The sequence below is a fragment of the Lepidochelys olivacea genome (assembly GCF_965140295.1).
Source record: "Lepidochelys olivacea isolate rLepOli2 genome assembly, chromosome: 1".
Taxonomy (NCBI): domain Eukaryota; kingdom Metazoa; phylum Chordata; order Testudines; family Cheloniidae; genus Lepidochelys; species Lepidochelys olivacea.
The window spans coordinates 98,086,656-98,110,449 of NC_140411.1; positions in this window are offsets into that span (position 1 = coordinate 98,086,656).

Below are 23,794 nucleotides of genomic sequence, written 5' to 3' on the forward strand. Positions count from 1 at the left end.
ACACTAACATTCAACCCATTCTACATTATCCTGAAGGAAAGTCTGAAGCTCAATTTTCTCCCTGCAAACTGCCAGAGTGGCTGATGAGCAGAGCTAGAATAATTACCCTCTTTCATTAATATGAAGAGAATACAATTTCTGGTGGTGTCTGAATCAAAGCAGCATATACTTCTTCCACCATAAAGCACTAGTAGACAAGAAACTAAAGACTAACAAAAAAATAATTTTCTCCTACATAAAATTACTCCCAGTTTTCAGACTAATGGAGAAACCCTCTTGACCTAAAACCAAATGACACTCAAGACACTAGCTCAAGACTTAAAACAATAGGAATCACTGCAAAAATATTAGAAAGCTGAACACGTTTAGATTGCTGAACTTTCACACAAACAGACTTTTTCACCATTGTGAAATGTTCCAACCTAAAGTAGACCCTCAGCAAATAGAGAATCAATGACTGTAAACTAGAAGCGGAAATTGGAAGAGGCAAAGCACAGTGCAGAACCGGAGAGAAATTACTAAGCAACCAATGTGATAGAGAAGAAATTGAAATGGGAAGACACATCCTATTTCAATGCCCAAAATAGGAAATCTCTTTCTCACATTTGCACCCAAAATTTTTCAAAAATGATAAAAGATTTTCCATTAAAAAGTGAGGAGGAAAAAATCATGCATGCCCCTAGGAGAAAAGAAAAAGATGGTTATGATCATACTATGTAGGAAGATGCCACTGAATCAGAAATACTCCAGAACGATAAATGGAAAGAGGTTATAACCTCAAATGCTTCTTCTAGACTAGGCTGTAATCTGGACAGATGTATTGTATCCACCTATGGCAGAGACCTGAGCATTGTGAGGTCTTTTTTATATTTAATATTTTAACAAATTTGTATAGCTTGTCATGTTACTAAGGTATTTTAATGAAATTGAAATGTATCTCTGTGGAGCCAGACAGAGTTTACATGCAGCAAATGAGCAAGTCCTGGATTTGAACAGAGGGGTTCAGGACTGAACAGGAGGTTACCGAGGAGGGACGCGAAAGCACCTGGAAATTGTAATGTATTTTCTAAGCGGTAAAATTTGGAATAAGAGTCAGACTCTTCAACTTCTGGAGATTATCAGCCTTGTAGTATTACAGCAGCAACCAAATCATAGTAGCCATTTTCAAGAAACTGATTCAACACAAACAGTAGTTGCGCTAGTCAATTACACTTATAAGCAGATTCACTATACAGATTAAACATGCTACCTCTTCTCTCCCTTAAAATTATGGGCCAGATCCTCATCAGTTGAAGTAAATAGAGCTCCATCCATTACATATGGTGAAGATCTGGCCCCATATATTCAAAAATATCCCTCCGGGTGGCATTTGGAAATTAATTTAAAAAATCTCCACTAGTCCAAAGTTAAGAGAAATTGGATCAAAATGCAGTTAATAAATAAAATTAGAAGCTGTGTTGTCTGTGAAGTATAACAAAAATAAGTGCCCAACTCAGTAAAGACATCATAGGCCTTTGGCTTTTGATGGAATGTAGATACATGGATTACAAGGTCAGAAGGTGGTTGTAGCCATGTCAGTCCCAGGGTATTAAAGAGACAAGGTCACCAGACCTGAAGAAGAGCTCCGGATAAGCTCAAAAGTGTCTCTCTCTCTCACCAAAAGAAGTTGGTCCAATAAAAAATATCAACTCACTGTGTCTCTCTAAGGCCAGAAGGGACCATTGTGATAATCTAATCTGACCTCTTGTATAACACAGGTCATAGAAAACTGCCCCAAAATAATTCCTTTTGAACTAGAGCAAATTTTTAAAAAACATTCATTCTTGATTTAAAAATTGCCAGTGATGGAGAATCCACCACGAACCTTCATAAAGCATATTCAGTTTTGAAACACTATAAAGAAATTCACCAACTTGTGTGGTACTGGTCTCTTCTCTCCTATCATAGTTACCATGATTTCAGACTGTGTATAAAACTCTCAGCCACATTATTCATTGTTTACATTAAATGTCTATTGCTAGTCATTACTGTGAACTTCTAGAATGCTTCAGAAACAGAGACTTGATGTTATTTTTTAATAGTTCTGAGGCACAAGTTCTGTCAAACAAGAGTAATGGCACTTACTTGCTCCAGGATGTATTTCCAAGTTGTATTTGCTTCCTTTGTAATTTTGGCAAAAATAAGTAATAAATAAAATATATTTCTTGGCAATGTTCTATTCATGTTAACACTGCAGAACCCATATAGCTGTGGGAGAAACATTTGAATTCCATTATGCCTCATGCATTATTAACAGAATTGCTAAGTTCCAATTTCAGAATCTTTATTACTGATGATGCACAAGTATGAAAGAGCCCAGCTTGACTTTCGGATCCCAAGCTGAGTTTGCAGAGCTGGCAGTTAGAAAAAACATCTTTGTAATCAGAGCAGATCTCACAGGGAGTCAGTGAGCAAAAATAAACCCAGAAGCCAACAATGTCATTTTTACAGTGTCACTTTCCAGAGTACAACCAGACATCAGAGGTTCAGAAGTCTGCTCAGTCTGTGGTTGTTTCAAAGAAGTCCTCCAGCCCTTTGGAATAATCATCCACAATTATTAGATATACAGTATAAGTCTCATAAATGAAGCTGCTAAGACATTGTGAGCACATTGCCTGGGAAGTGACAGTCAAGGGTGTAGACATGGCTTGTATTAACTGGATAGATGCTGAATGTTGACATACAGAGTACCCACTGGAACGCATCTATTTGTTGGTCAATGCCTGGCTAGCCAACAACATTCATTTTCATTTTTATACTTAAAAGACCTTCTAGCACCCTAAATTGAAGATTGTTGAGTATTATATAACTCTTTTCACTGATATGTAGTGAGATCATCCTCTTGTGCATAGCAGGGACAGAGATTTTTCTAAAAAAATCAACGAGGAGTTCTTGTGGCACTGAGGGTAGCTATTCACTTGTGCTAATAAGGGATCTCTTTTGATTTCCCTCTGTATAACAGTACTGGTTGAAACAAGTCTTCAGATTGGGACTTATTGAACATATACAAGGACAGGGCTGTCCTTAGGATTTATGGTGCCCTAGGCGCGATTGTTAAACTGGTGCCCCTATGCCCGACTTGCTCTTAGCAACATAAACATAAGCTTACAATATTGGAAAACTTGCCACATGCACTTTATTAAAAGCAGTTTAACTTAATTAAGCACATTGTAATGCTGATGGACTATACTTGCACAAAAGAAGTAGCGCTATAGAAAAAATTCTGATTTATTGACAGAATGATGCAAATAATATAATTTTTAAAATTTGTCAACATTTTATTGGAAATTTCTATGAAGAGGTATTGAAACAAGGGTTTGTTTTTAATTAAAAGCAGTCTTTCTGGCTTTTTGGCTGCAAAATTAGTAATAATGTCATCGTATGACGAAGACAAAGTGATGTCTTGTTCGATTGCAAGAATAGCAAGACCAGTCAAGCATTCCTGACTCATAGAATGGAGATAGTTTTTGATGAACTTTAGTTCTGAGAAACTCCATTCTCCTGATGCAACTGTTACAGGAATTGTCAGATTATTGGCAATGTACACATTAGGATATATGTCAACAAGTATGCTGGTATGAATAAACTATACAATGTCCATCACTTATTTTGCATGTGGCTGATGACAGTGTACTCAATTCTTCATACAGTTCAAGTCCATTTAAATCAAAACTATCACCGTGCTTCTGGGGGCTCTCTAGGTTCTTGCACTTTGTCATTTGCTGCTCTTGTTTTCCTATTTCATTGAATTTAATTATGTCATACAAAAATCCAAACTGTTCATGGTGTACTCCTAAGGTATTAAACCTTTCATCGATGGCAGATATTGCTTTATCCATCACAACATTAAAAAATTCAACCTCAAATTTCTTTTCTGGATCATCTATGGGCTCATCTGTTCCTTCATATTCCTCTTGCCGTTTTTTCCTTGAAACTCGTGTCACGTTCGGACATGGAAATTTTGGTTCTACACCGAGTGCCTGTGCAAGCTCTCTCGCTGTAACCTGGGCTTCTTTGAATCCATTTTCTCTGTATTTCACTAAAAAGTCTTGTGTGTTGTTTCGTAAGGTGAGTGTTGAATCAAGCTGCATCATTGTACTCTGCATTATTTTGCTTACACTTGAGATTTTAACAAGAATGTCATACCAGATTACGACAGATGTTAGGGTATGTCTACACTACGGAATCAGGTCGAATTTATAGAAGTCGGTTTTTTAGAAATCGGTTTTATATATTCGAGTGTGTGTGTCCCCACAGAAAATGCTCTAAGTGCATTAAGTGCATTAACTCGGCGGAGTGCTTCCACAGTACCGAGGCTAGAGTCGACTTCCGGAGCATTGCACTGTGGATAGCTATCCCACAGTTCCCGCAGTCTCCGCTGCTCATTGGAATTCTGGGTTGAGATCCCAATGCCTGATGGGGCTAAAACATTGTCGCGGGTGGTTCTGGGTACATATCGTCAGGCCCCCGTTCCCTCCCTCCCTCCGTGAAAGCAAGGGCAGACAATCGTTTTGCGCCTTTTTTCCTGGTACCATGCATTGCTACACAGCAGCATCAACCCCTTGCCTTGTGGCAGCAGACGGTACAGTACGACTGGTAGCCGTCATCGTCATGTCCAAGGTGCTCCTGGCCATCTCGGCCAGGAGCGCCTGGGCAGACATGAGCGCGGGGACTAAATTTGGAGTGACTTGACCAGGTCATTCTCTTTAGTCCTGCAGTCAGTCCTATTGAACCGTCTTATGGTGAGCAGGCAGGCGATACGGATTGCTAGCAGTCCTATTGCATCATCTTCTGCCGGGCAGCCATGAGATGTGGATGGCATGCAGTCCTTCTGCACCGTCTGCTGCCCACCAAAGATGTAAAAGATAGATGGAGTGGATCAAAATAAGAAATAGACCAGACTTGTTTTGTACTCCTTTGCTTCTGCCCCCCTTCCCCGTCTAGGGGACTCATTCCTCTAGGTCACACTGCAGTCACTCACAGAGAAGGTGCAGCGAGGTAAATCTAACCATGTATCAATCAGAGGCCAGACCAACCTGCTTGTTCTAATAAGAACAATAACTTAGGTGCACCATTTCTTATTGGAACCCTCCGTGAAGTCCTGCCTGAAATACTCCTTGATGTAAAGCCACCCCCTTTGTTGATTTTAGTTCCCTGAAGCCAACCCTGTAAGCCATGTCGTCAGTCGCCCCTCCCTCCATCAGAGCAATGGCAGACAATCATTCCGTGCCTTTTTTCTGTGCGGACGCCATACCAAGGCAAGCATGGAGGCCATTCAGCTCACTTTGGCAATTAAGAGCACATTAAACACCACACGCATTATCCAGCAGTATATGCAGCACCAGAACCTGGCAGAGCGATACCGGGCGAGGAGGCGACGTCAGCGCGGTCACGTGAGTGATCAGGACATGGACACAAATTTCTCTGAAAGCATGGGCCCTGACAATGCATGCATCATGGTGCTAATGGGGCAGGTTCATGCTGTAGAACGCCAATTCTGGGCTAGGGAAACAAGCACAGACTGGTGGGACCGCATAGCGTTGCAGGTCTGGGACAATTCCCAGTGGCTGCGAAACTTTCGCATGCGTAAGGGCACTTTTATGGAACTTTGTGACTTGCTTTCCCCTGCCCTAAAGCACATGAATACCAAGAAGGAAGCAGCCCTCACAGTTGAGAAGCGAGTGGCGATAGCCCTGTGGAAGCTTGCAACGCCAGACAGCTACCGGTCAGTTGGGAATCAATTTGGAGTGGGCAAATCTACTGTTGGGGCTGCTGTGATGCAACTAGCCCACACAATCAAAGATCTGCTGATATCAAGGGTAGTGACCCTGGGAAATGTGCAGGTCATAGTGGATGGCTTTGCTGCAATGGGATTCCCTAACTGTGGTGGGGCCATAGACGGAACCCATATCCCTATCTTGGCACCGGAGCACCAAGCCAGCGAGTACATACACCACAAGGGGTACTTTTCAATAGTGCTGCAAGCTCTGTTGGATCACAAGGGACGTTTCACCAACATCAACGTGGGATGGCTGGGAAAGGTACACGACGCTCGCATCTTCAGGAACTCTGGTCTGTTTCAAAAGCTGCAGGAAGGGACTTTATTCCCAGACCAGAAAATAACTGTTGGGGATGTTGAAATGCCTATATGTATCCTTGGGGACCCAGCCTACCCCTTAATGCCATGGCTCATGAAGCCGTAAACAGACAGCCTGGACAGTAGTCAGGAGTTGTTCAACTACAGGCTGAGCAAGTGCAGAATGGTGGTAGAATGTGCATTTGGACATTTAAAGGCGCGCTGGCGCAGTTTACTGACTCGCTTAGACCTTAGCGAAACCAATATTCCCATTGTTATGACTGCTTGCTGTGCACTCCATAATATCTGTGAGAGTAAGGGGGAGACGTTTATGGCGGGGTGGGAGGTTGAGGCAAATTGCCTGGCTGCTGGTTACGCGCAGCCAGACACCAGGGCGGTTAGAAGAGCACAGGAGGGCACGGTATGCATCAGAGAAGCTTTGAAAACCAGTTTCATGACTGGCCAGGCTACGGCGTGAAAGTTCTCTGTTTCTCCTTGATGAAACCTCCCGCCCCTTGGTTCACTCTACTTCCCTGCAAGCTAACCAGCCTCCTCTCCTCCCTTTAATCATTGCTTGCAGAGGCAATAGAGTCATTGTTGCTTCACATTCATGCATTCTTTATTCATTCATCACACAAATAGGGGGACGACTACCAAGGTAGCCTAGGAGGGGTGGTGGAGGAGGGAAGGAAAATGCCACACAGCACTTTAAAAGTTTACAACTTTAAAATTTCTTGAATGCCAGCCTTCTTTTTTTTGGGCAATCCTCTGTGGCGGAGTGGCTGTTTGGCCGGTGGCCCCCCCACCGCGTTCTTGGGCGTCTGGGTGTGGAGGCTATGGAACTTGGGGAGGAGGGCGGTTGGTTACACAGGGGCTGTAGTGGCAGTCTGTGCTCCAGCTGCCTTTGCTGCAGCTCAACCATACACTGGAGCATACAGGTTTGGTCCTCCAGCAGCCTCAGCATTGAATCCTGCCTCCTCTCATCACGCTGCCACCACATTTGAGCTTCAGCCCTTTCTTCAGCCCACCACTTACTCTCTTCATCCTGCCACTTACTCTCTTCAGCCTGCCACCTCTCCTCCCGGTCATTTTGTGCTTTCCTGCACTCTGACATTATTTGCCTTCACACATTTGTCTGTGCTCTGTCAGTGTGGGAGGACAGCATGAGCTCAGAGAACATTTCATCACGAATGCGTTTGTTTTTCTTTCTAATCTTCACTAGCCTCTGGGAAGGAGAAGATCCTGTGATCATTGAAACACATGCAGCTGGTGGAGAAAAAAAAAAAGGGACAGCGGTATTTAAAAAGACACATTTTATATAACAGTGGCTACAGTCTTTCAGGGTAAACCTTGCTGTTAACATTACATACATAGCACATGTGCTTTCGTTACAAGGTTGCATTTTGCCTCCCCCACCGCGTGGCTACCCCCTCAACCCTCCTCCCTCCCTGTGGCTAACAGCGGGGAACATTTCTGTTCAGCTGCAGGCAAACAGCTCAGCAGGAACGGGCTCCTCTGAAAGTCCCCTGAAGAAAAGCACCCTATTTCAACCAGGAGACCATGAATGATATCTCACTCTCCTGAGGATAACACAGAGAGATAAAGAACGGATGTTGTTTGAATGCCAGCAAACATACACTGCAATGCTTTGTTGTACAATGATTCCCGAGTACGTGTTACTAGCCTGGAGTGGTAAAGTGTCCTACCATGAAGGACGCAATAAGGCTGCCCTTCCCAGAAACCTTTTGCAAAGACTTTGGGAGTACATCCAGGAGAGCCGCGAATGCCAGGGCAAATTAATCCTTTCACATGCTTGCTTTTAAATCATGTATAGTATTTTAAAAGGTACACTCACTGGAGGTCCCTTCTCCGCCTGCTGGGTCCAGGAGGCAGCCTTGGGTGGGTTCGGGGGGTACTGGCTCCAGGTCCAGGGTGAGAAACAGTTCCTGGCTGTCGGGAAAACCGGTTTCTCCACTTGCTTGCTGTGAGCTATCTACAACCTCCTCATCATCATCATCTTCTTCGTCCCCAAAACCTGCTTCCGTGTTGCCTCCATCTCCATTGAAGAAGTCAAACAAAACGGCTGGGGTAGTGGTGGCTGAACCCCCTAAAATGGCATGCAGCTCATCATAGAAGCGGCATGTTTGGGGCTCTGACCCGGAGCGGCCGTTCGACCCTCTGGTTTTCTGGTAGGCTTGCCTCAGCTCCTTAAGTTTCACGTGGCATTGCTTCGGATCCCTGTTATGGCCTCTGTCCTTCATGCCCTGGGAGATTTTGACAAAGGTTTTGGCATTTCGAAAACTGGAACGGAGTTCTGATAGCACGGATTCCTCTCCCCATACAGCGATCAGATCCCGTACCTCCTGTTCAGTCCATGCTGGAGCTCTTTTGCGATTCTGGGACTCCATCATGGTCACCTGTGCTGATGAGCTCTGCATGGTCACCTGCAGCTTGCCACGCTGGCCAAACAGGAAATGAGATTCAAAAGTTCGCAGTTCTTTTCCTGTCTACCTGGCCAGTGCATCTGAGTTGAGAGTGCTGTCCAGAGCGGTCACAATGGAGCACTCTGGGATAGCTCCCGGAGGCCAATACTGTCGAATTGTGTCCACAGTACCCCAAATTCGACCCGGCAAGGCCAATTTAAGCGCTAATCCACTTGTCAGGGGTGGAGTACGGAAATCGATTTTAAGAGCCCTTTAAGTCAAAAATGAAGGGCTTCATCGTGTGGACGGGTGCAGGTTTACATTGATTTAACGCTGCTAAATTCGACCTAAAGTCCTAGTGTAGACCAGGGCTTAGAAACTTGAAGCTGGATATTTCAGAGGCCAATGTCTGCGCTTCACATTTGGAAGAAGCCAGAGATCCAAAAGCTAAAATAGCAACCAGTGCTTCGTAAACTCTCTCAGATTGATATCTCAATGTTTTTGCACTTTCTACTCTGCTTTCCCAGCGTGTCTCAGATAGAGGCTTAATGGTAATACCATTGACATGTGCTTTGAATATTTGCCATCGTTGAATGCAAGCTGAAAAGAGCACGTAAATGCATTGCAGCAAACCAATACAAGAAATAGCTTCTATAGAAGACTTGGCCATATTAGACAAAATCAAATTAAGGCTGTGGCATGCACATGGAACAAAAAAGGCTCGTGGATTTTCTGCCAGCAATCTAGTTTGCACGCCAGAAATGCATCCTCTCATATTGGCACCATTATCATAGCCTTGTCCTCTAATATTCATTATGGATTATCCCATTTGTTTTAGTTAATCAAGGAGAGCTTGAAGAAGTCCAAAACCTGTAATGTCCTCTACTTCTAAAAATGTGATAAACAATTTCTTAACTGTAATCTGTGCTGATCACTAATGTCAACAAATCTCAATACTAACGACATCTGTTCTTGATGACTTATGTCTGGAGTGCAATCTAGAATTACAGCAAAATATTTTGCCAAAGTAACCAATGAAACAATTTTGTCTTTCACTTTATCACTCATTAGCATGATCAGTTCATTTTGAATTCTTGGTCCCAAACAGTGGTCATGTATTTCATTTTCAGTTACTCTTCAGAGATGTTCACTCATTACTGTGTCAAATTTTCCCAGCAGTTGTACAAGGCCCAGTTTTTTGGAATAATTATTTTGGAATAATTTCTCAATGCTTCCTCTAAAAGCAAGATTATTTGTTGATAGATATTCAACAATAGATAATAGACGTTCAAGAACACGATGCCAATGCTGCTTCTCTGACTCCAGCAATCTTTGATTTTGGGCATCAAGAATTGTCTGATTTTTTAACCTTACACTCAGCTCACACCATTTGTGCATACTTTCAATGTGGTGGTGTGCCTTTTCATGTTGCGATAATGTGTGACTAAGATTTTTCCAATCATTAATACCCATGGTTGCTATCTTAAAATTGCAACTATTGAAAATCTTGTATGGGAAACAAAATACAGCATCCTTGCATTTAGAGTGCACAAGCCACCGTCTGTTGACAATTTCACCATTAGAAAGTCTTTTGTAGTAATTGTTTTCTGTGACTTTCCTACCTCTAATGTCCTTAGGATATTCAAGACCTTTTTTTCCTCACAGGGCCTGTCTCAAGTATAATGGCACTTAATTCGTTGTTTAAAGATTGTGACCATACGCCAATGTCATCTATATTCCATGCTAGTACAGTTTCAACTGTTGTAATTTCTTGTTTTGTGTCTGCATCTGTTTCAAATGATTGTTCCGTGTGTTGTTGCGTTTCTTGAGCTTCGTCTGCATAAAAATTTTCTTTGGTAGTTACTTGTTTTCATGACGTACAAACTTAAGTATAGAACCCTTCTGTGCTTGTACAGCTAATCCTATTTCATCTTTCCGTTTTCTTTTTTGTGACCCGGAAAGTTGTTTTCAATATGACATAACTTATAAGGGTGTTTTTAAAAGAAATAACTGTTTAAATTATTGTCAGATTATCAGAAATATTCTTTAAAATAGCTAATCTAGGATAGCCATGAGATCTGTGACCTTGAGCTAGTGTGAAGACACCTCACAAGGCGCTCCACCCTGACTGAGACACAGGAGAGTTGGAAACCCATGTCATTTCTACAAAGCCACTTTTTAGTTTTAAATGTATAGTGGGCATCAGTCTTAATGTTAGTTACAACTCTCTATCAACCTTCTACTGTAAATAGATCAATGGCATTATCCAGTTTAATAAGCTGGGTTTCCAAGCAGTGGGAAAATATAACCCTAGTTTTATTCCTAGGTAAAGCACAAAGTGACCAAAATGAAGTCAGCACAGAATCATCTCCTCTAGATTAAGGCAGCACAGAAATGTTACAGGAGTCCTCTTGTGCCCTATTTTTGTTTGGAAAGGCATTAGCACTTGCAGCACATTTTGGGCACAGCCAGAAATACATGATAAATCATTGCCTCTAAAGTTGCATCGAAAACTGACATTTTCACAGGTCTAGCACGGTCTGCTGCACAGATTCTTCCCAAGGAAGTGTCCCTGGCCTTTTTGACTCAGATTAACCATGTATTTACTTTATGAAAGCTGGATAAAACATTGTGAAAACATAAGACATTGGCTGCCCAACCTCTGGGCTGGCACAAGCTATACTGACTCACTGGGAAAAAAAGCAAGAGAATCTTAGTACAACATACTCTATACACTAGTAAGGAGATGAGCATATTACAGTTGTTGGAGGGCTCTATTTAGCGGTAACAGGGCTATAGGAAAGCCAGTCAACATTTTTTGTTTCGCTAATGAAAACTGGCCCACTCCCTGCCCCTAACCAAACTTGTCACAAATAATTGTCAACAATTTAATTTTCTGTTTTTGGCTAAGATATTGATTTTTAAAAAAAAAAAATAAAATATTGAAATTGGATTCAGGATTGTTAGCAAGCATTTTTGGCAAACAAAGTTGTTAAATGACAATCTAAATGGCAACTGCTTTCATGCTTGGCTCACACCCAGCCTGCTGGTCCAACAGCTGTAGTAGAAGAGGAGATAGGTGGAAAGCTGCAGGACCCCAAAATCCACCTCTTGAGGTGCAGTGTGGCAACAGCAGCAACAAACCTTCAGGTCTGATCACAGGCCACTGGGCACCACTGCCAGCACCGTGGACCATGGTGAAGTTAGCACAGCATCTGATCTCAGGGACGGGGCACCCACAGAGCCACAGCAGCTCATCCTGCCATGCGCAGCTCCCTCCGGATGAGATGGATCGCTGCCAGCCCAGGGGAGAGACGCGCTCCCCAGCTAGGGTGACCAGATGTCCTGATTTTATAGGGCCAGTCCCGATATTTGGGGCTTTGTCTTGTATAGACACCAATTACTCCCCACCTAAAGTGGCCAGACAGTAAGTGAGAAAAATCCGGATGGGGGTGGGGGGTAAGAGGAGCCTATATAAGAAAAAGACCCCAAAACTGGGACTGTCCCTATAAAATTGGGACATCTGGTCACGCTACCCCAACCCCCTGCCCTGGTTTTTCACACATGCTATCTGGTGACCCTAGCCCCAGCCCAGCCAGCTGTGTGTGAGCATTCCAATCCAGCCCCTGTTGCTTGGGCTGGCCGCCGAGGAAGTGAGTCACTTTCATTTTCACTTCCTCAGCAGGCAGCCAGCCAGCCCCCGCATCCTTCCCCCCCAAGCAGCACCTCACCCAACTAAGCCCTGCCGGAAGGGAGGGGGGAGAAAGGGGTGCTGCGCGTGGGAGGGAATGCACGTTATGGGGGGGCAACAAAGGATACTGCCAGAGCCACCCAGCCTGCCTCACCTCATGCTGGGGGAGAGAGTCACACTCACAGGTGAGTTCCTGCCCCCACCCCTTCCCAGAAACCCCAGCAGCCAATCCCTCCCTCAGACTGTGCCCCAGGCAGTGCATTCGGCTCTCTCTAGGGCCCAACCCTGCTCTTATATGCTCCACTGCTTCCCGTCCATCCCAGCTCCCAGCAGAGTGGTACCCCAGACATACTGGTGCCCTACGCAGCTGCTTATGCTGCCGATGGCTAAGGGTGGCCCTGTACAAGGATCTCACTCTGTAACATCTTCTTAATGCTAATGGTCAGAATGAGCTGCCTTTATTATCATAAATACAGGAACAACTATGAAGAGACCCCAGATTGCAACTATGTAAGGTCAGTATTGGAATAACTTTCTTGCCATTAAAATGGGAGTCTTCCCGTTTATTTTAGTGGCCTTTAGGATCACACCCATATAGCTCAAAATAGCATGATGGGATTATAATTTGAGAAACTGAAGTTAATAGAGTTTGTCAATGACTTCAATAGGAGCAAGAACTGGCCCTCAGAGACTTGGATTCTAGCCATTTACGAATCTTACCAAGACTCAGCGAAACTGAATTACACCCAGATATAAGACCAGGAGAACAAATTAGTAAACAAAGACAGTAGCTGAAAAAAATCTGGCTGTTACACGCAACGTGTCGAGACACAATACCGATAATGGATGGTAAATATGGAAAGTATAAGGCAATTTTGTTTTCATATAATTAATATGGTTTAGCCTTTCTTGTGCATTCAGTATGGTCTGTTATTACTTGTTCTATTAGGTGACTAGTATTCCTGGGGGGGCAGGGTTATTATTTTGCTAGTTTCTTTATAGTTGATTTTATGTATAGAAATACATCTTTTCTCTTACCTTGTGTTTGTAATAACCCTACCACCCTCGTTAAACAATACAAAGGAGACATCATTTTTCAAGTTTTCCCGGAAAAGTTTCAAAACTAAAAGACTAGGTGGTAGCAGAGTAAATTATTGCAATAACAGGTTTAAGAACCAACCTTCTTGATGTGGACAGAATTTGCTACAGAGGAAAGGTCCATTACAACCATATGTCAGAACATGAGACATGAAAGCTTCTGTGTCATTTGGGGAAGATGCTCTCTTGATGGCCAAGGGAGCAGCATGGTGTGAACCATAGACTAATGTATATAAGTGTGTTGATACCTTGTCCTTGAATATTTGAGACACCTGGACAGGCAGCACATTCAGGACTTGCTCAGTGCCTCTGATGATGGTCAGTGAGGAGCATGAGGGATCCAGTTTCAGCCCAGCTGAATTTTATTGAGCCATTGTGGCCTGAAAATGCCAGCCCTCCCTTCTCGATGACATTCAGACACAAAGAGCTCAGTCCTGCTTTTGCCATCTCCTGGGCTCACTCTCTCTAAGTCTCTAGTAACTGTCTGCATCAGTTTGACACTTTAGAAAGGATTTTTAATACTCCCAAAGTGAGATGACGGACAGTGCTGATCCTGTATCCAGCTTCATCTTCAGTCTCTCTCCGACTACCCAGGGTGTTAACCAGATTATATTTCTATCAATCTTGTGCAAAGCTGAATATTTCTAAATTGGCTGCCTCACTCTCAATGAGTGCATCACTATCTGTAGCCACAGCATGCATATTTTTATTTAGTCTCCTGTCCTTCAAGAGTGATTTTACTTTACCCTTCCCTAAGCAGCAAACTCTTCGGGATGTGTCCATTTCTATTACACCTTCTCAAACACTCACCTTGAAATCTACATGCAGCAGGGTTACAGAAAGCTGCCCTACAACAGTAACACGTTTCTGCCCAATTGGAATTCTTTCACTTAACATTCAGTTCTGTGATTATGTTATGCTGCTTGCCTTCTGTCTTAACACACGGTTGAAACTCGATTGCATCTCTTGCTGCAGTTTCCATAGACACAGCAGTTTCAATGGTGTGGTGAAATTTGAGGTCTGCCTCGGTCAAAATCCTTGTCTGTGAACTTTCAGGATACATTCCACATCCTAATCTATCTTTCAGTGCTTCATGCAAACCATCATGAAACTGGGAGTTTTCTGACAATTACTTTAATTTTGCTGCAGTCCAAGAAAGGAAAGCGATTTGCCCTCGTGTTGATTTCATTTATGAAACCTGAACTTTTATAACTAGTGGTGTGGGTGATAAATGTTCTTGCAGAATATTTATAATTTTGTCATTATTTTAACAGCTGTGCGCTCTGGAGCAGGCAAATGGAGCAGTAAACTGTATGAGTTTTTTGCCTCACATTAAATTTCATCAAGCTTGGACTCTTTTCTCTGGCTCTCTCTCATTAATTTAAAAATATTACTCCAGCCTTTCTATGTATGTTGGCCAGTCCCTTATAGAAGTATCAAAGGTAAAACTTTTTCCCACGGGCACCTGCCATTCTTCCTGTGCATAATATTTGTGCTCAAGGCCTAGTTTTATTGGGCTGGAAAATGAAGCATTTTCTGCTATGCAAACGCATATATTTTTTACCCTTTCTCTCTGCTAGGTTAAACATTGCTAAGCACCAGATGTAGTGTCTTTATTAAGCAGTGAGTAGACACTGAAGTAAGCAAGAGCCATACAAACCTTATGTGTGGAAGGGCCGGGGTGGGAAGAGCTTTTCTTTACTAAAGGAACAACTGAAATACAGCAGCAGATTCAATGCAACCAGCAGCGGAGGTGACCCATATCAGTGACACCTATTACACCTTACAGCAGTGACACCAGGCAAAGTCTTCTTAGCATTTTGCCGAAAGGTAGAGAGGGTGAGTGTGGTGGTTTTTATTTAATGGGAGAGTCTTTTGTTTGATTGAACAGTGGATTTGTGAATTAAAATTAAATAAATACGATCAGATTCACTACTCAGTTTAATTCCTGGTTGGGTTGCCAGTTTTGGTTGGACATATTCTTGGAGATCTCATCACATGACATAATCTTTAGGATCTTATTCAAGAGTCTCTACACAGGATCCAGCATGTGGTAGAATTCTCTGGGCCTGAACAGCCCATCTGCAGAAATATCTATTGGCAGAGCCTGGGATGGTTGGTGGAGAAAAGTTATCTGAAAATCTCCTGTGGAGTTTCCCCAAATTATCCCATAGCTCACTGGTGGAATGAGCTGTGGTTTCTCCCTCAAAGTCATCAGCTCATCAGGATCCCCAGTAAACTCTGTGCCTCCACACCAGCTCCCTGCCTTCAGCCCCACCAACCCTTTAGTCATTTAACAGCATGGCTTCAATGAGCTGTCCTTTTAGGGCTTGCCCCAAGTGCCCTTGTCCTTACTCCCCTGGAGGAGGTTTCCTAAGCATGGAGGGACCATGGTAGGGTTAGATACATAAACTGTCTGCCTGGTTTTCTACAGGGCTCCAGGGAGTTTGTTGCATAGCCCTACAGACACCCCCTCTCCACTGTGAATTGCCACCACCACAGTGGAGTCTCCTACAGAGTCCAGATGGGGAGGATTGATGCCACTGAGGTGACTGACCCACCTTCCCATATCATGTGGCTAATGTTGATAAATGATCTGGCCCCAGGAGTCTATACAAGGAGGGGCAGGAGCCTGTTGGATGTCTGTGATGGGTGGGAGAGAGAAAGGGAAATCCATGTGGGGGTTGAGCAGAAACATATATGTATTCTTCACAGGGGGTGTAGGATGCTTGCATCAGGATTCTCTTGGGATAGTGGGCATTTGGGGGTGCATCAGAGATTTTGGACATGCATTGGGCCACTGTAGGGTATAGTACAGATGGGATTTTCTGCAGGAAGATGAGGGGAGCAAAAAGTCTCCATGTTTCCCATGGCAAGCTGGGAATACACTATGCACTATACACTATGCATATGTAAACAGAGTCAGGATGAGCTCCACCCTGACATCTGGTGGTGAGTTGTGGCAAGTTGTGGAAAAGAACTTCAGGGGCTGATCTTATTTGCATAGGCACACCCACCCCACCTAGCATGAGCCCATAGCTGCCCAAACGGTCACTTTGGCTGCTGTGGGATCCCCAGTGTCTCTGTTATTGGGGCAGGAAGAATAAATTGTTATTATCCTGATTATGTGAATCAAGGACAGTGAAACTGTACTTGGCTTTTTGTTATGATGGAGGGACTCACCATCAACTAAGTAGCACTTGCTAGGCAAGGGACATGGATTCCAAAACTCAGTGAATTGAGAGAGGCTAGGGACAGGTATTAGTACCTGGTGGTGTAGGCCCTGAAACATCAATTGCACTTCCTTCTCTCTCCACTGTGGAACATCAGAGCTAATTTTGGGTCTATTAGGAGTCTAGGTACAGGTGCTGAGCTGAATTTGCTTTGGGCTTATGATACACCAGCACTGAGGCTTCCACTACTACAAGCTGAAATCACTAAAAAGATAAAATTACAAAGAGCTGAAATTGCTGAGCACTGTGTTAAGTAGTGGGAAGCCTGAAGATACATTGCTGGGCAGCGAGCGGAACAGCTTGCGGGATGGTGGGTGGGGTGGCGAGCGGTTTGGAGTGAAGCCCTATGGAGCAGCGGGGCAGTCAGCTTTGGATCATGTAAGGTGCCCTTACCTTCCTCCCCCCCACCCCAACACACACATTTTACCCAGACAGGGAAGTAACACTCTGCAGATGAACTTCTGAACTCTGGGGCCGGGCTTTTGGGACTTTGGGGTTGCTGGACTCAAGAGACGTTTGGGTAGTTGGACTCAAAAACCAGAGGGAAAGGACATGGCCCAATTTGCTGGGGTGGGTCTTTGCTCATGGTTTCGTTGATGAACCCTAGTTGTGGTGTTTTCCCAATTTAATGCTGATGTCGTTTACCTCATGTTATTAAAGATTTTCTGCTACATCGAGACTCTGTGCTTGCGAGAGGGGAAGTATTGCCTCTTTGAGGTGCCGGGGATGTTTGTAAGATTTTCCCAGGTCACTGGGTGAGGGCTCGAGCCGGTTTTGCATTTGCTTTGTTGAGAGGGAACCCCTGTGTACTGAACCCGGCCCTTGCTGCTATCAACTCAGCCTGGCAGAAGGGTTATACATACAAGGCATTTAGATCAGCAGGACAAAACATGAAAGCAGGATAATTTACTTCTATATGCTATGAGTGTGATTCTGATTTTACCTATCCTGGTGTGCACCAGGGTAACTCTGTTGTCTTTGGTGGGGTTACACTGTCATGAGATACCTTAGTCCTGTGGGTTGAGTAGCATCACCTTTCAACAAAAAGTACTCAGGTGAATAGAAGTGCCCAGGTTGATTGAACAGAGATATAAGGGACAGACGGACATAAGTAGTCATACCTAAAAAGTCTCTTCAGGTTTGAACGGTTCTATCATTTTGAGAAATATATTCCCTACATATCAAGGTAGGAGATATCACAGGAGCTGGCTCGCTCTCTCAATTTGCAAGAAACTTTTAAAAATTTGAGTCTTTATAAAGGGGAAAAAATGGCAAAATAAGTCCACTGACTGAAGCAGTTAGTGTAATGAAGGAGGCTGAAAACACACCAAAGAAAAGAAAGTAGTACTCTTCAGGAACCATTTCAGCAGAGCGGGACACAGTGGACAATGCTCCTGTATCTTTAGGGAGCACAGTGAGGCCGCTACACCACCCTCAGAGAGGTTATCCCGTGCTCTCCTCTTTGCACCCCGCCAGCTGGTGCAGGATGGCAGGGTTTGTGGCACCACACCCAATTTCCAAGGCTAGTGCCAGTGCAGCACTAGAATCCTTGTACACCCTGAGAGAAGGATTCCCACTATACCCAGTCCCTTAGCTATGTAGGCAGACAGTTCATATTTAAATAGCTCCCACCCCTGTGTCAGGGGTGTCAGGAAGGGAGAGAAGCTGACTGGGGAAAGAGGAAGAAAAATGCAAAGACAACTACAGATAAGTAACTTTCTTTCAGTTCCTCATCCTGCAGTGGAAAAATCTTAAGAGACTGTGGATGTAACATGCAATATGGATAAGGAAGAAGGCTTACCTTACAGGAGAGTTTCAATTTTTAATCCTCTGCCCCAAGGAAACCACTGTCTAAGCAGCCAAGTCCTATCTGCAGTGCCTAATGGAAGCAGGAGGTGGAGAAAAGACCCCATCGCAGCAGTACATATTTAGCTGGTGAATAAGCAGATGCCTTAGCCTCCTCTGCCCAGGAGGCTGAAATTCTGTTAATGAAGGGCCCTCTACCATTAATTGGAGAGACACAACCTGCCTTTTTATAAAACAAATTTATAATTTCCTTAATCCATCATTGGGAAATAAAAAGCTTTGATGCTTTAATTCCCTTTCTGTGACCATGGCAACAAGAAAGGGGGGTGGGGGCTAGGGGCTTAATTTTCCCCTCCACAGGAATTTACACAAATAGAAAGTTAACATTCTCTCGGTGTGAGTGAGTATCTCCTGGAGAGGCATAGAGAGAGTCAGACAAAAGGCAGGTACCACAATAGGGTGATTAAGGTGGAAACTGGAGTTAGGGATAAACTACACTATTTGGGGCAGGGCATGGGGGGAGTTGTAGAGGGGATGGAGGAGGTGAAATACAATGATGGCTAACCTCAGTTCAGCCATCCTTTAGGGAGAAGAATCAGCTCACAAAAAGTTACCCTTTGAGGAAAAGTTGCAGGGAGACTCCCCTTAAAACCCTTAGCACTAATGCTACATCTCATTGTGGAACAACATATCTGTTTCCAAAAAAACACCCTTTTCACTACAGCATTACCAAAAAAAAAAAAAAAAAATACAGAATAAAAGGATGAAAGGACACAGCTCCTAATATATAATATAGTTATGTTCAACATAATAGAATTAATCAAACCATATGTTACACAGAAATGAAATACATACCAACAACAGTAAAGTAAGTGCTCAGTACATCAGACGATTTGGAGCCCTGTCTAACTATCTGGGGTGCTATTCACTTGAGTGGAGCCAGGATTTCACTGCTGGATTTCATCATTGCTCATGAAGGAAACAGTTTATGGGGCTTCAGATATTTAGAGATGAACTCATAGTATTCTTTTTTGCAAGTCTAGAATCTCTAAGGGGCAGGTTCTGATCTCTTTACTCACAGTGACTAGCACCTCACTCCAAAAGGAGTGCCGCTGACTCAGGGGACTCATATTTCACTTCAGGGGGACTTTTTGAGGAGGAGGTATCACTCAGCATGCATAAGGGTCTCAGGACTGGGCTCTGAACCTTATAAGCCAAAAATTGGAGCAAGCCCAGTATTCCAGCCTTAGCTGGGAGGACACCCCTTCAAAGATGAAGAATAAAATTGAATTGCAAATGTTCTTAGGGTGGTATTTGTTCACAAGTCTGCTAGGTTAGCTGATTTTTTTAATAAGAGACGTGCTTATTGCGAGTTTAGTTTTCATTATTTTATGTGTAAATTCTCTTACTTCCTAATTCATAGTGTTGGCACCTTCTCCTGATTGCATTAAATGACAACTAGAAATACAGTAAATACTGTCCTACTACATTTCCTACTATAGTAGTGTTGCTGTTTGCTGAGCACTCCCCCATGGCCAGAGGTTGCTTTGCAGGTATCCCGCCCCATTAGTCCCTTCTTGCAGGCCCTTTGAAAATTCCACACTATCTTTCACTTGGTTAACAGCACCCCCACCTGGGGCTGGCTTAAGAACAGAAATAATTCAAACAATCCTCAGGTTCCCAAAATAAAGTCCATAACCATAACACACCAGTTAATACTCAGCCCTGGTTCTTGTGCCACACTCTTCCTTTGTCCTAATCCTCTCTACCTAAATCCACCAGTCCCGGCCCTTTCTAGCAGGAGCCCAGGTCCTGGCTTCCTTCTCTTGTCAACTGCAGCTTCCTGCTGCTCTTTATAAGGAATCCCCATATTCAACCCAGCTGTGTCTCTATAGTAATCAGGGTTGGCTAGCTTCAGGCCCTCTGGTCTTTAAGAGCTGAGCCCCCCTGTTACACCTAATAATTTCCATGTAACCAATAACTTTATCTGCCAACAGATGTAATATGATCATAAGAACTTAAGAACAGCCATACAGGGTCAGACCAAAGGTCCATCTAGCCCAGGATCCTGTCTTCCAACAGTGACCAATGCCAGGTGCCCCAGAGGGAATGAACAGAACAGGAAATCATTAAGTGATCCATCCCCTGTCACCCAGTCTCAGCTTCTGGCACCAGTGGGACAGATGTTTGCTATGAATGGGAAGAGAGGTATGCACAAGTCTACCTCTATCTTAAAACGTGGCCCACACTCTGAAAAAGTCTGTGAACCTCTGGCTTAGGTAATGGCAAATTTTCTAGAACATACCTGAGTGTTGGCTCCATTCTGTGGGGAGTAGGTCATGTCTGCTGAGACTTGCAGAGTCCCCATTTTCTCTTTCCCTGTGTGTATAACTGAGATCTACAGCCTTCAAGTGGAGAGTAGAACTACTGCTGATAACAGGAAGCCACTCCAGGTATCACCTCCTCCACCACCTGTTGGCTCACCCAGTTGACTGCTGCCATGCTCTTGCATTTTACCAGAACATGAAAACCTGAGAAGAAGGCTTTGCTAATAGCAACGCGGCGCTAGGAAATAGGTGCTTCAACCATATTTTTCCTGGGGCCAAAGAGAAGTTTCTAAAGGGGCTACCTCAGCTATCAAGAACCAAGTGTGTAGAACAATTATTTCTACATATTCATCCATTAAAGGAAGAGTTGTACTGAAGAAATTATACCTAGGCCTCACTCCCTACAAAACCAAAACTTCAAAGGGAACTAGAGAAGTGTCACAAAATGAAGACATTTGAAACAGATGTATCTGTTAGTGATTGGTTTGATAGCAGCTAAATCTAAGTAGTTCCATTACACCAGCACTGCAACCTGAACATTCCATAATGGAATTACACTTAACACATTTCACTGTCACCACATTGTTACTCTCAATTTCTTTTGCCATAATCTATTATTTGTGGGAATATTCATTTACCAACAAGTTCAAAGATGGTTAACACTAGCTGATCTCCCCTTAAAATTAATATCTATGTCTTTTACACTTCATTCCAGCCCCTAAATCAATATAATCCTTCATTAAAAACAGAAGGGCATTAGTATTTATCTCAAGACGATGTCATGCTCAAGCCCACTTCATGGCTAAACACTCTATCTCATAGTTGCTACAAGAGTTAGGCACACCCGTCTTTAGCATCTACAAGAAAAGTCATGGGGTCAGTGGGAAGAGTGGATTTTGAGTTGAGTGTCAAAAATACTCACCCACCTTTGAGCAGTTTTACCTTAACGTCTGTGGGTCTATGCACCATAGGTTGACATTTACATATCAGTATTGCTTACAGTAGAACCAAGTATCAGTGTTATCTTGTGAACATCAGACAGAACAAGGGTATCTGTAAGAACACACCATTAGAGCATTCTCTCTTTAGGCCAGTGAGGCAGACCATTTGCTCAGATGAGTGAGTATGACTGAATTTTCTTAGATTTAGACAAAGGGTATGTTCAAGAGGAATGACAGAAGTAAAGATGATGTGAAACCCAGTATTCTGTGTATATTATTAGGGAGATGACTTTGGGTATGTGGGTGGGTGAGTGTGCCGGTGAGGGGGTAAACATAAGCATAATTGTGTATTGATGGTGGATACTATTTGCAGTTTATGATGTTTTTAAGTGAGGTTAACAAAGAAGCCATGACGAATGTAAGGTAGGTCTCTTTTTCTACATCATATTGAAGTACCTCTCTTCTTTGCAAACGAAAACGTACTTGAAGGCCAATGGAACTGCAGGAAAAGCCTGATGGGATTGATCCTTATCTTAAATAAACAAATACCATTAACCAGTTTTAAGAGTGTTGTATATCTAAATGACTGACTGCAATGCCCTCTTCCTTTTTCCCCCCCTCTGCTGAGCATCTCCTTGGGACATTAGGGCTGCATCTAGCTGCAGATGCCACAACACAGTGAATGACAAAAACTGCTTCTTGTGGCAGGTGCTGAATATTAAGGAGGATCTCACCACTCATCTTACTCCATGGACCACTATCTCTCGACCTGGGGGTGGCCTGGAATTTTGCTACCAGTTCTCTCACATACTACTTGCTATCAGGAGAGCCTCCTCTCCTTGTAAGTACCTGGATAGGAGGGGATTTCAGTTCCATGATAGAAATGTAGAGCTGGAAGAAACCTGGAGAGGTCACCTAATCCATCCCTCCATGCTGAGACAGGATTAAGCATACCTAGACCAAACCCAACAGGTTTTTATTTAACCTGTTCTTAAAAACTACCAACGACAGGGATTCCACAACCTGTTCCAGTGCTTAACTATCCTTATCGTTAGTTTCCCCCAATATCTAACCTGAATCTTCTCTGCTGGAAACTAAGCCCATTACTTCTTGTCCCATCCTCAGTGGATGTGGAGAATAGTTGCTCACCATCCTCTTTATAACAAACTTTTACATAAGCTGAAGGCTGTCGTGTCCCCACTTAGCTCTTTCTTCTCAAGACTAAACATCTTCAAGTCTTTCAACCTTTCCTCATAGGTCATGTTCTTTAAACCTAGTTCCTCTTCTTTGGACTCTCTCCAATTTGTCCACACCTTTCCTAAAGCATGGTGACCAGAACTGGACACAGTCCTCCAGCAGAGGCCTCACCAGTGCCAAGCAGAGCAGGACAATTACCTCCCATGTCTTAAAAATGACACTTCTGTTAGTACACCCCACTTAGTGCCACCAACAGTAATTTTCATCCTACCTCCACATCTTAGAGAGGGAAAGGCAGACACTGATGGTTCCTCTCTCCCTGAAAGAGGTCACTGATGGTGGTGGTACTGTCTCCACTCCCTAAAAGGAGACATGGCAGTGATGAGAAATTGCTTAAGGAGGAAATGTGATGAAATGAATGGGGTTGAGACATGAGCCCCATTTATCCTGATACTTGTAGGCAACGGTAGCTGCTCTAATGACCGGTGGCAATGCAGAGGTGTGGGAAGGGATTTGATTCCAGTGGATCCTTCTCAGACTCCTAGGATTGAATCAGATCTGTTGCCAAGAGCGTATTGCTAGAGGAAGGTGGGTTCATCCTGGTTGTTTGATCTCCTTTGATTTATAGCATCTGCAGAATATTTTACCATTTGCTAAGCTACTTCTTCTACAGCCCTGACATCATCTGGAAGGGTCACAGCTTCTGCCTAAAATAGGAAGAGAAAATAGTAAATTTCAATAGATGGACCTTTTCAAACAGATTAAATAAAATCTTTATGGGAAAAAATAAAACCAAAAACTGCATTTGCATTTAACTTAGCCAGCCAAGGAATAAACGTAAACATACATTTATATTAATTCATTAATTAGTTGATTTGTAGGCACAGTGTCTGTAGCAGCGACAGGATATCCACACTTTAGGAGGCAATGGCCTCTTTTCCCTTGGTCAGGGGCTGAGTACGT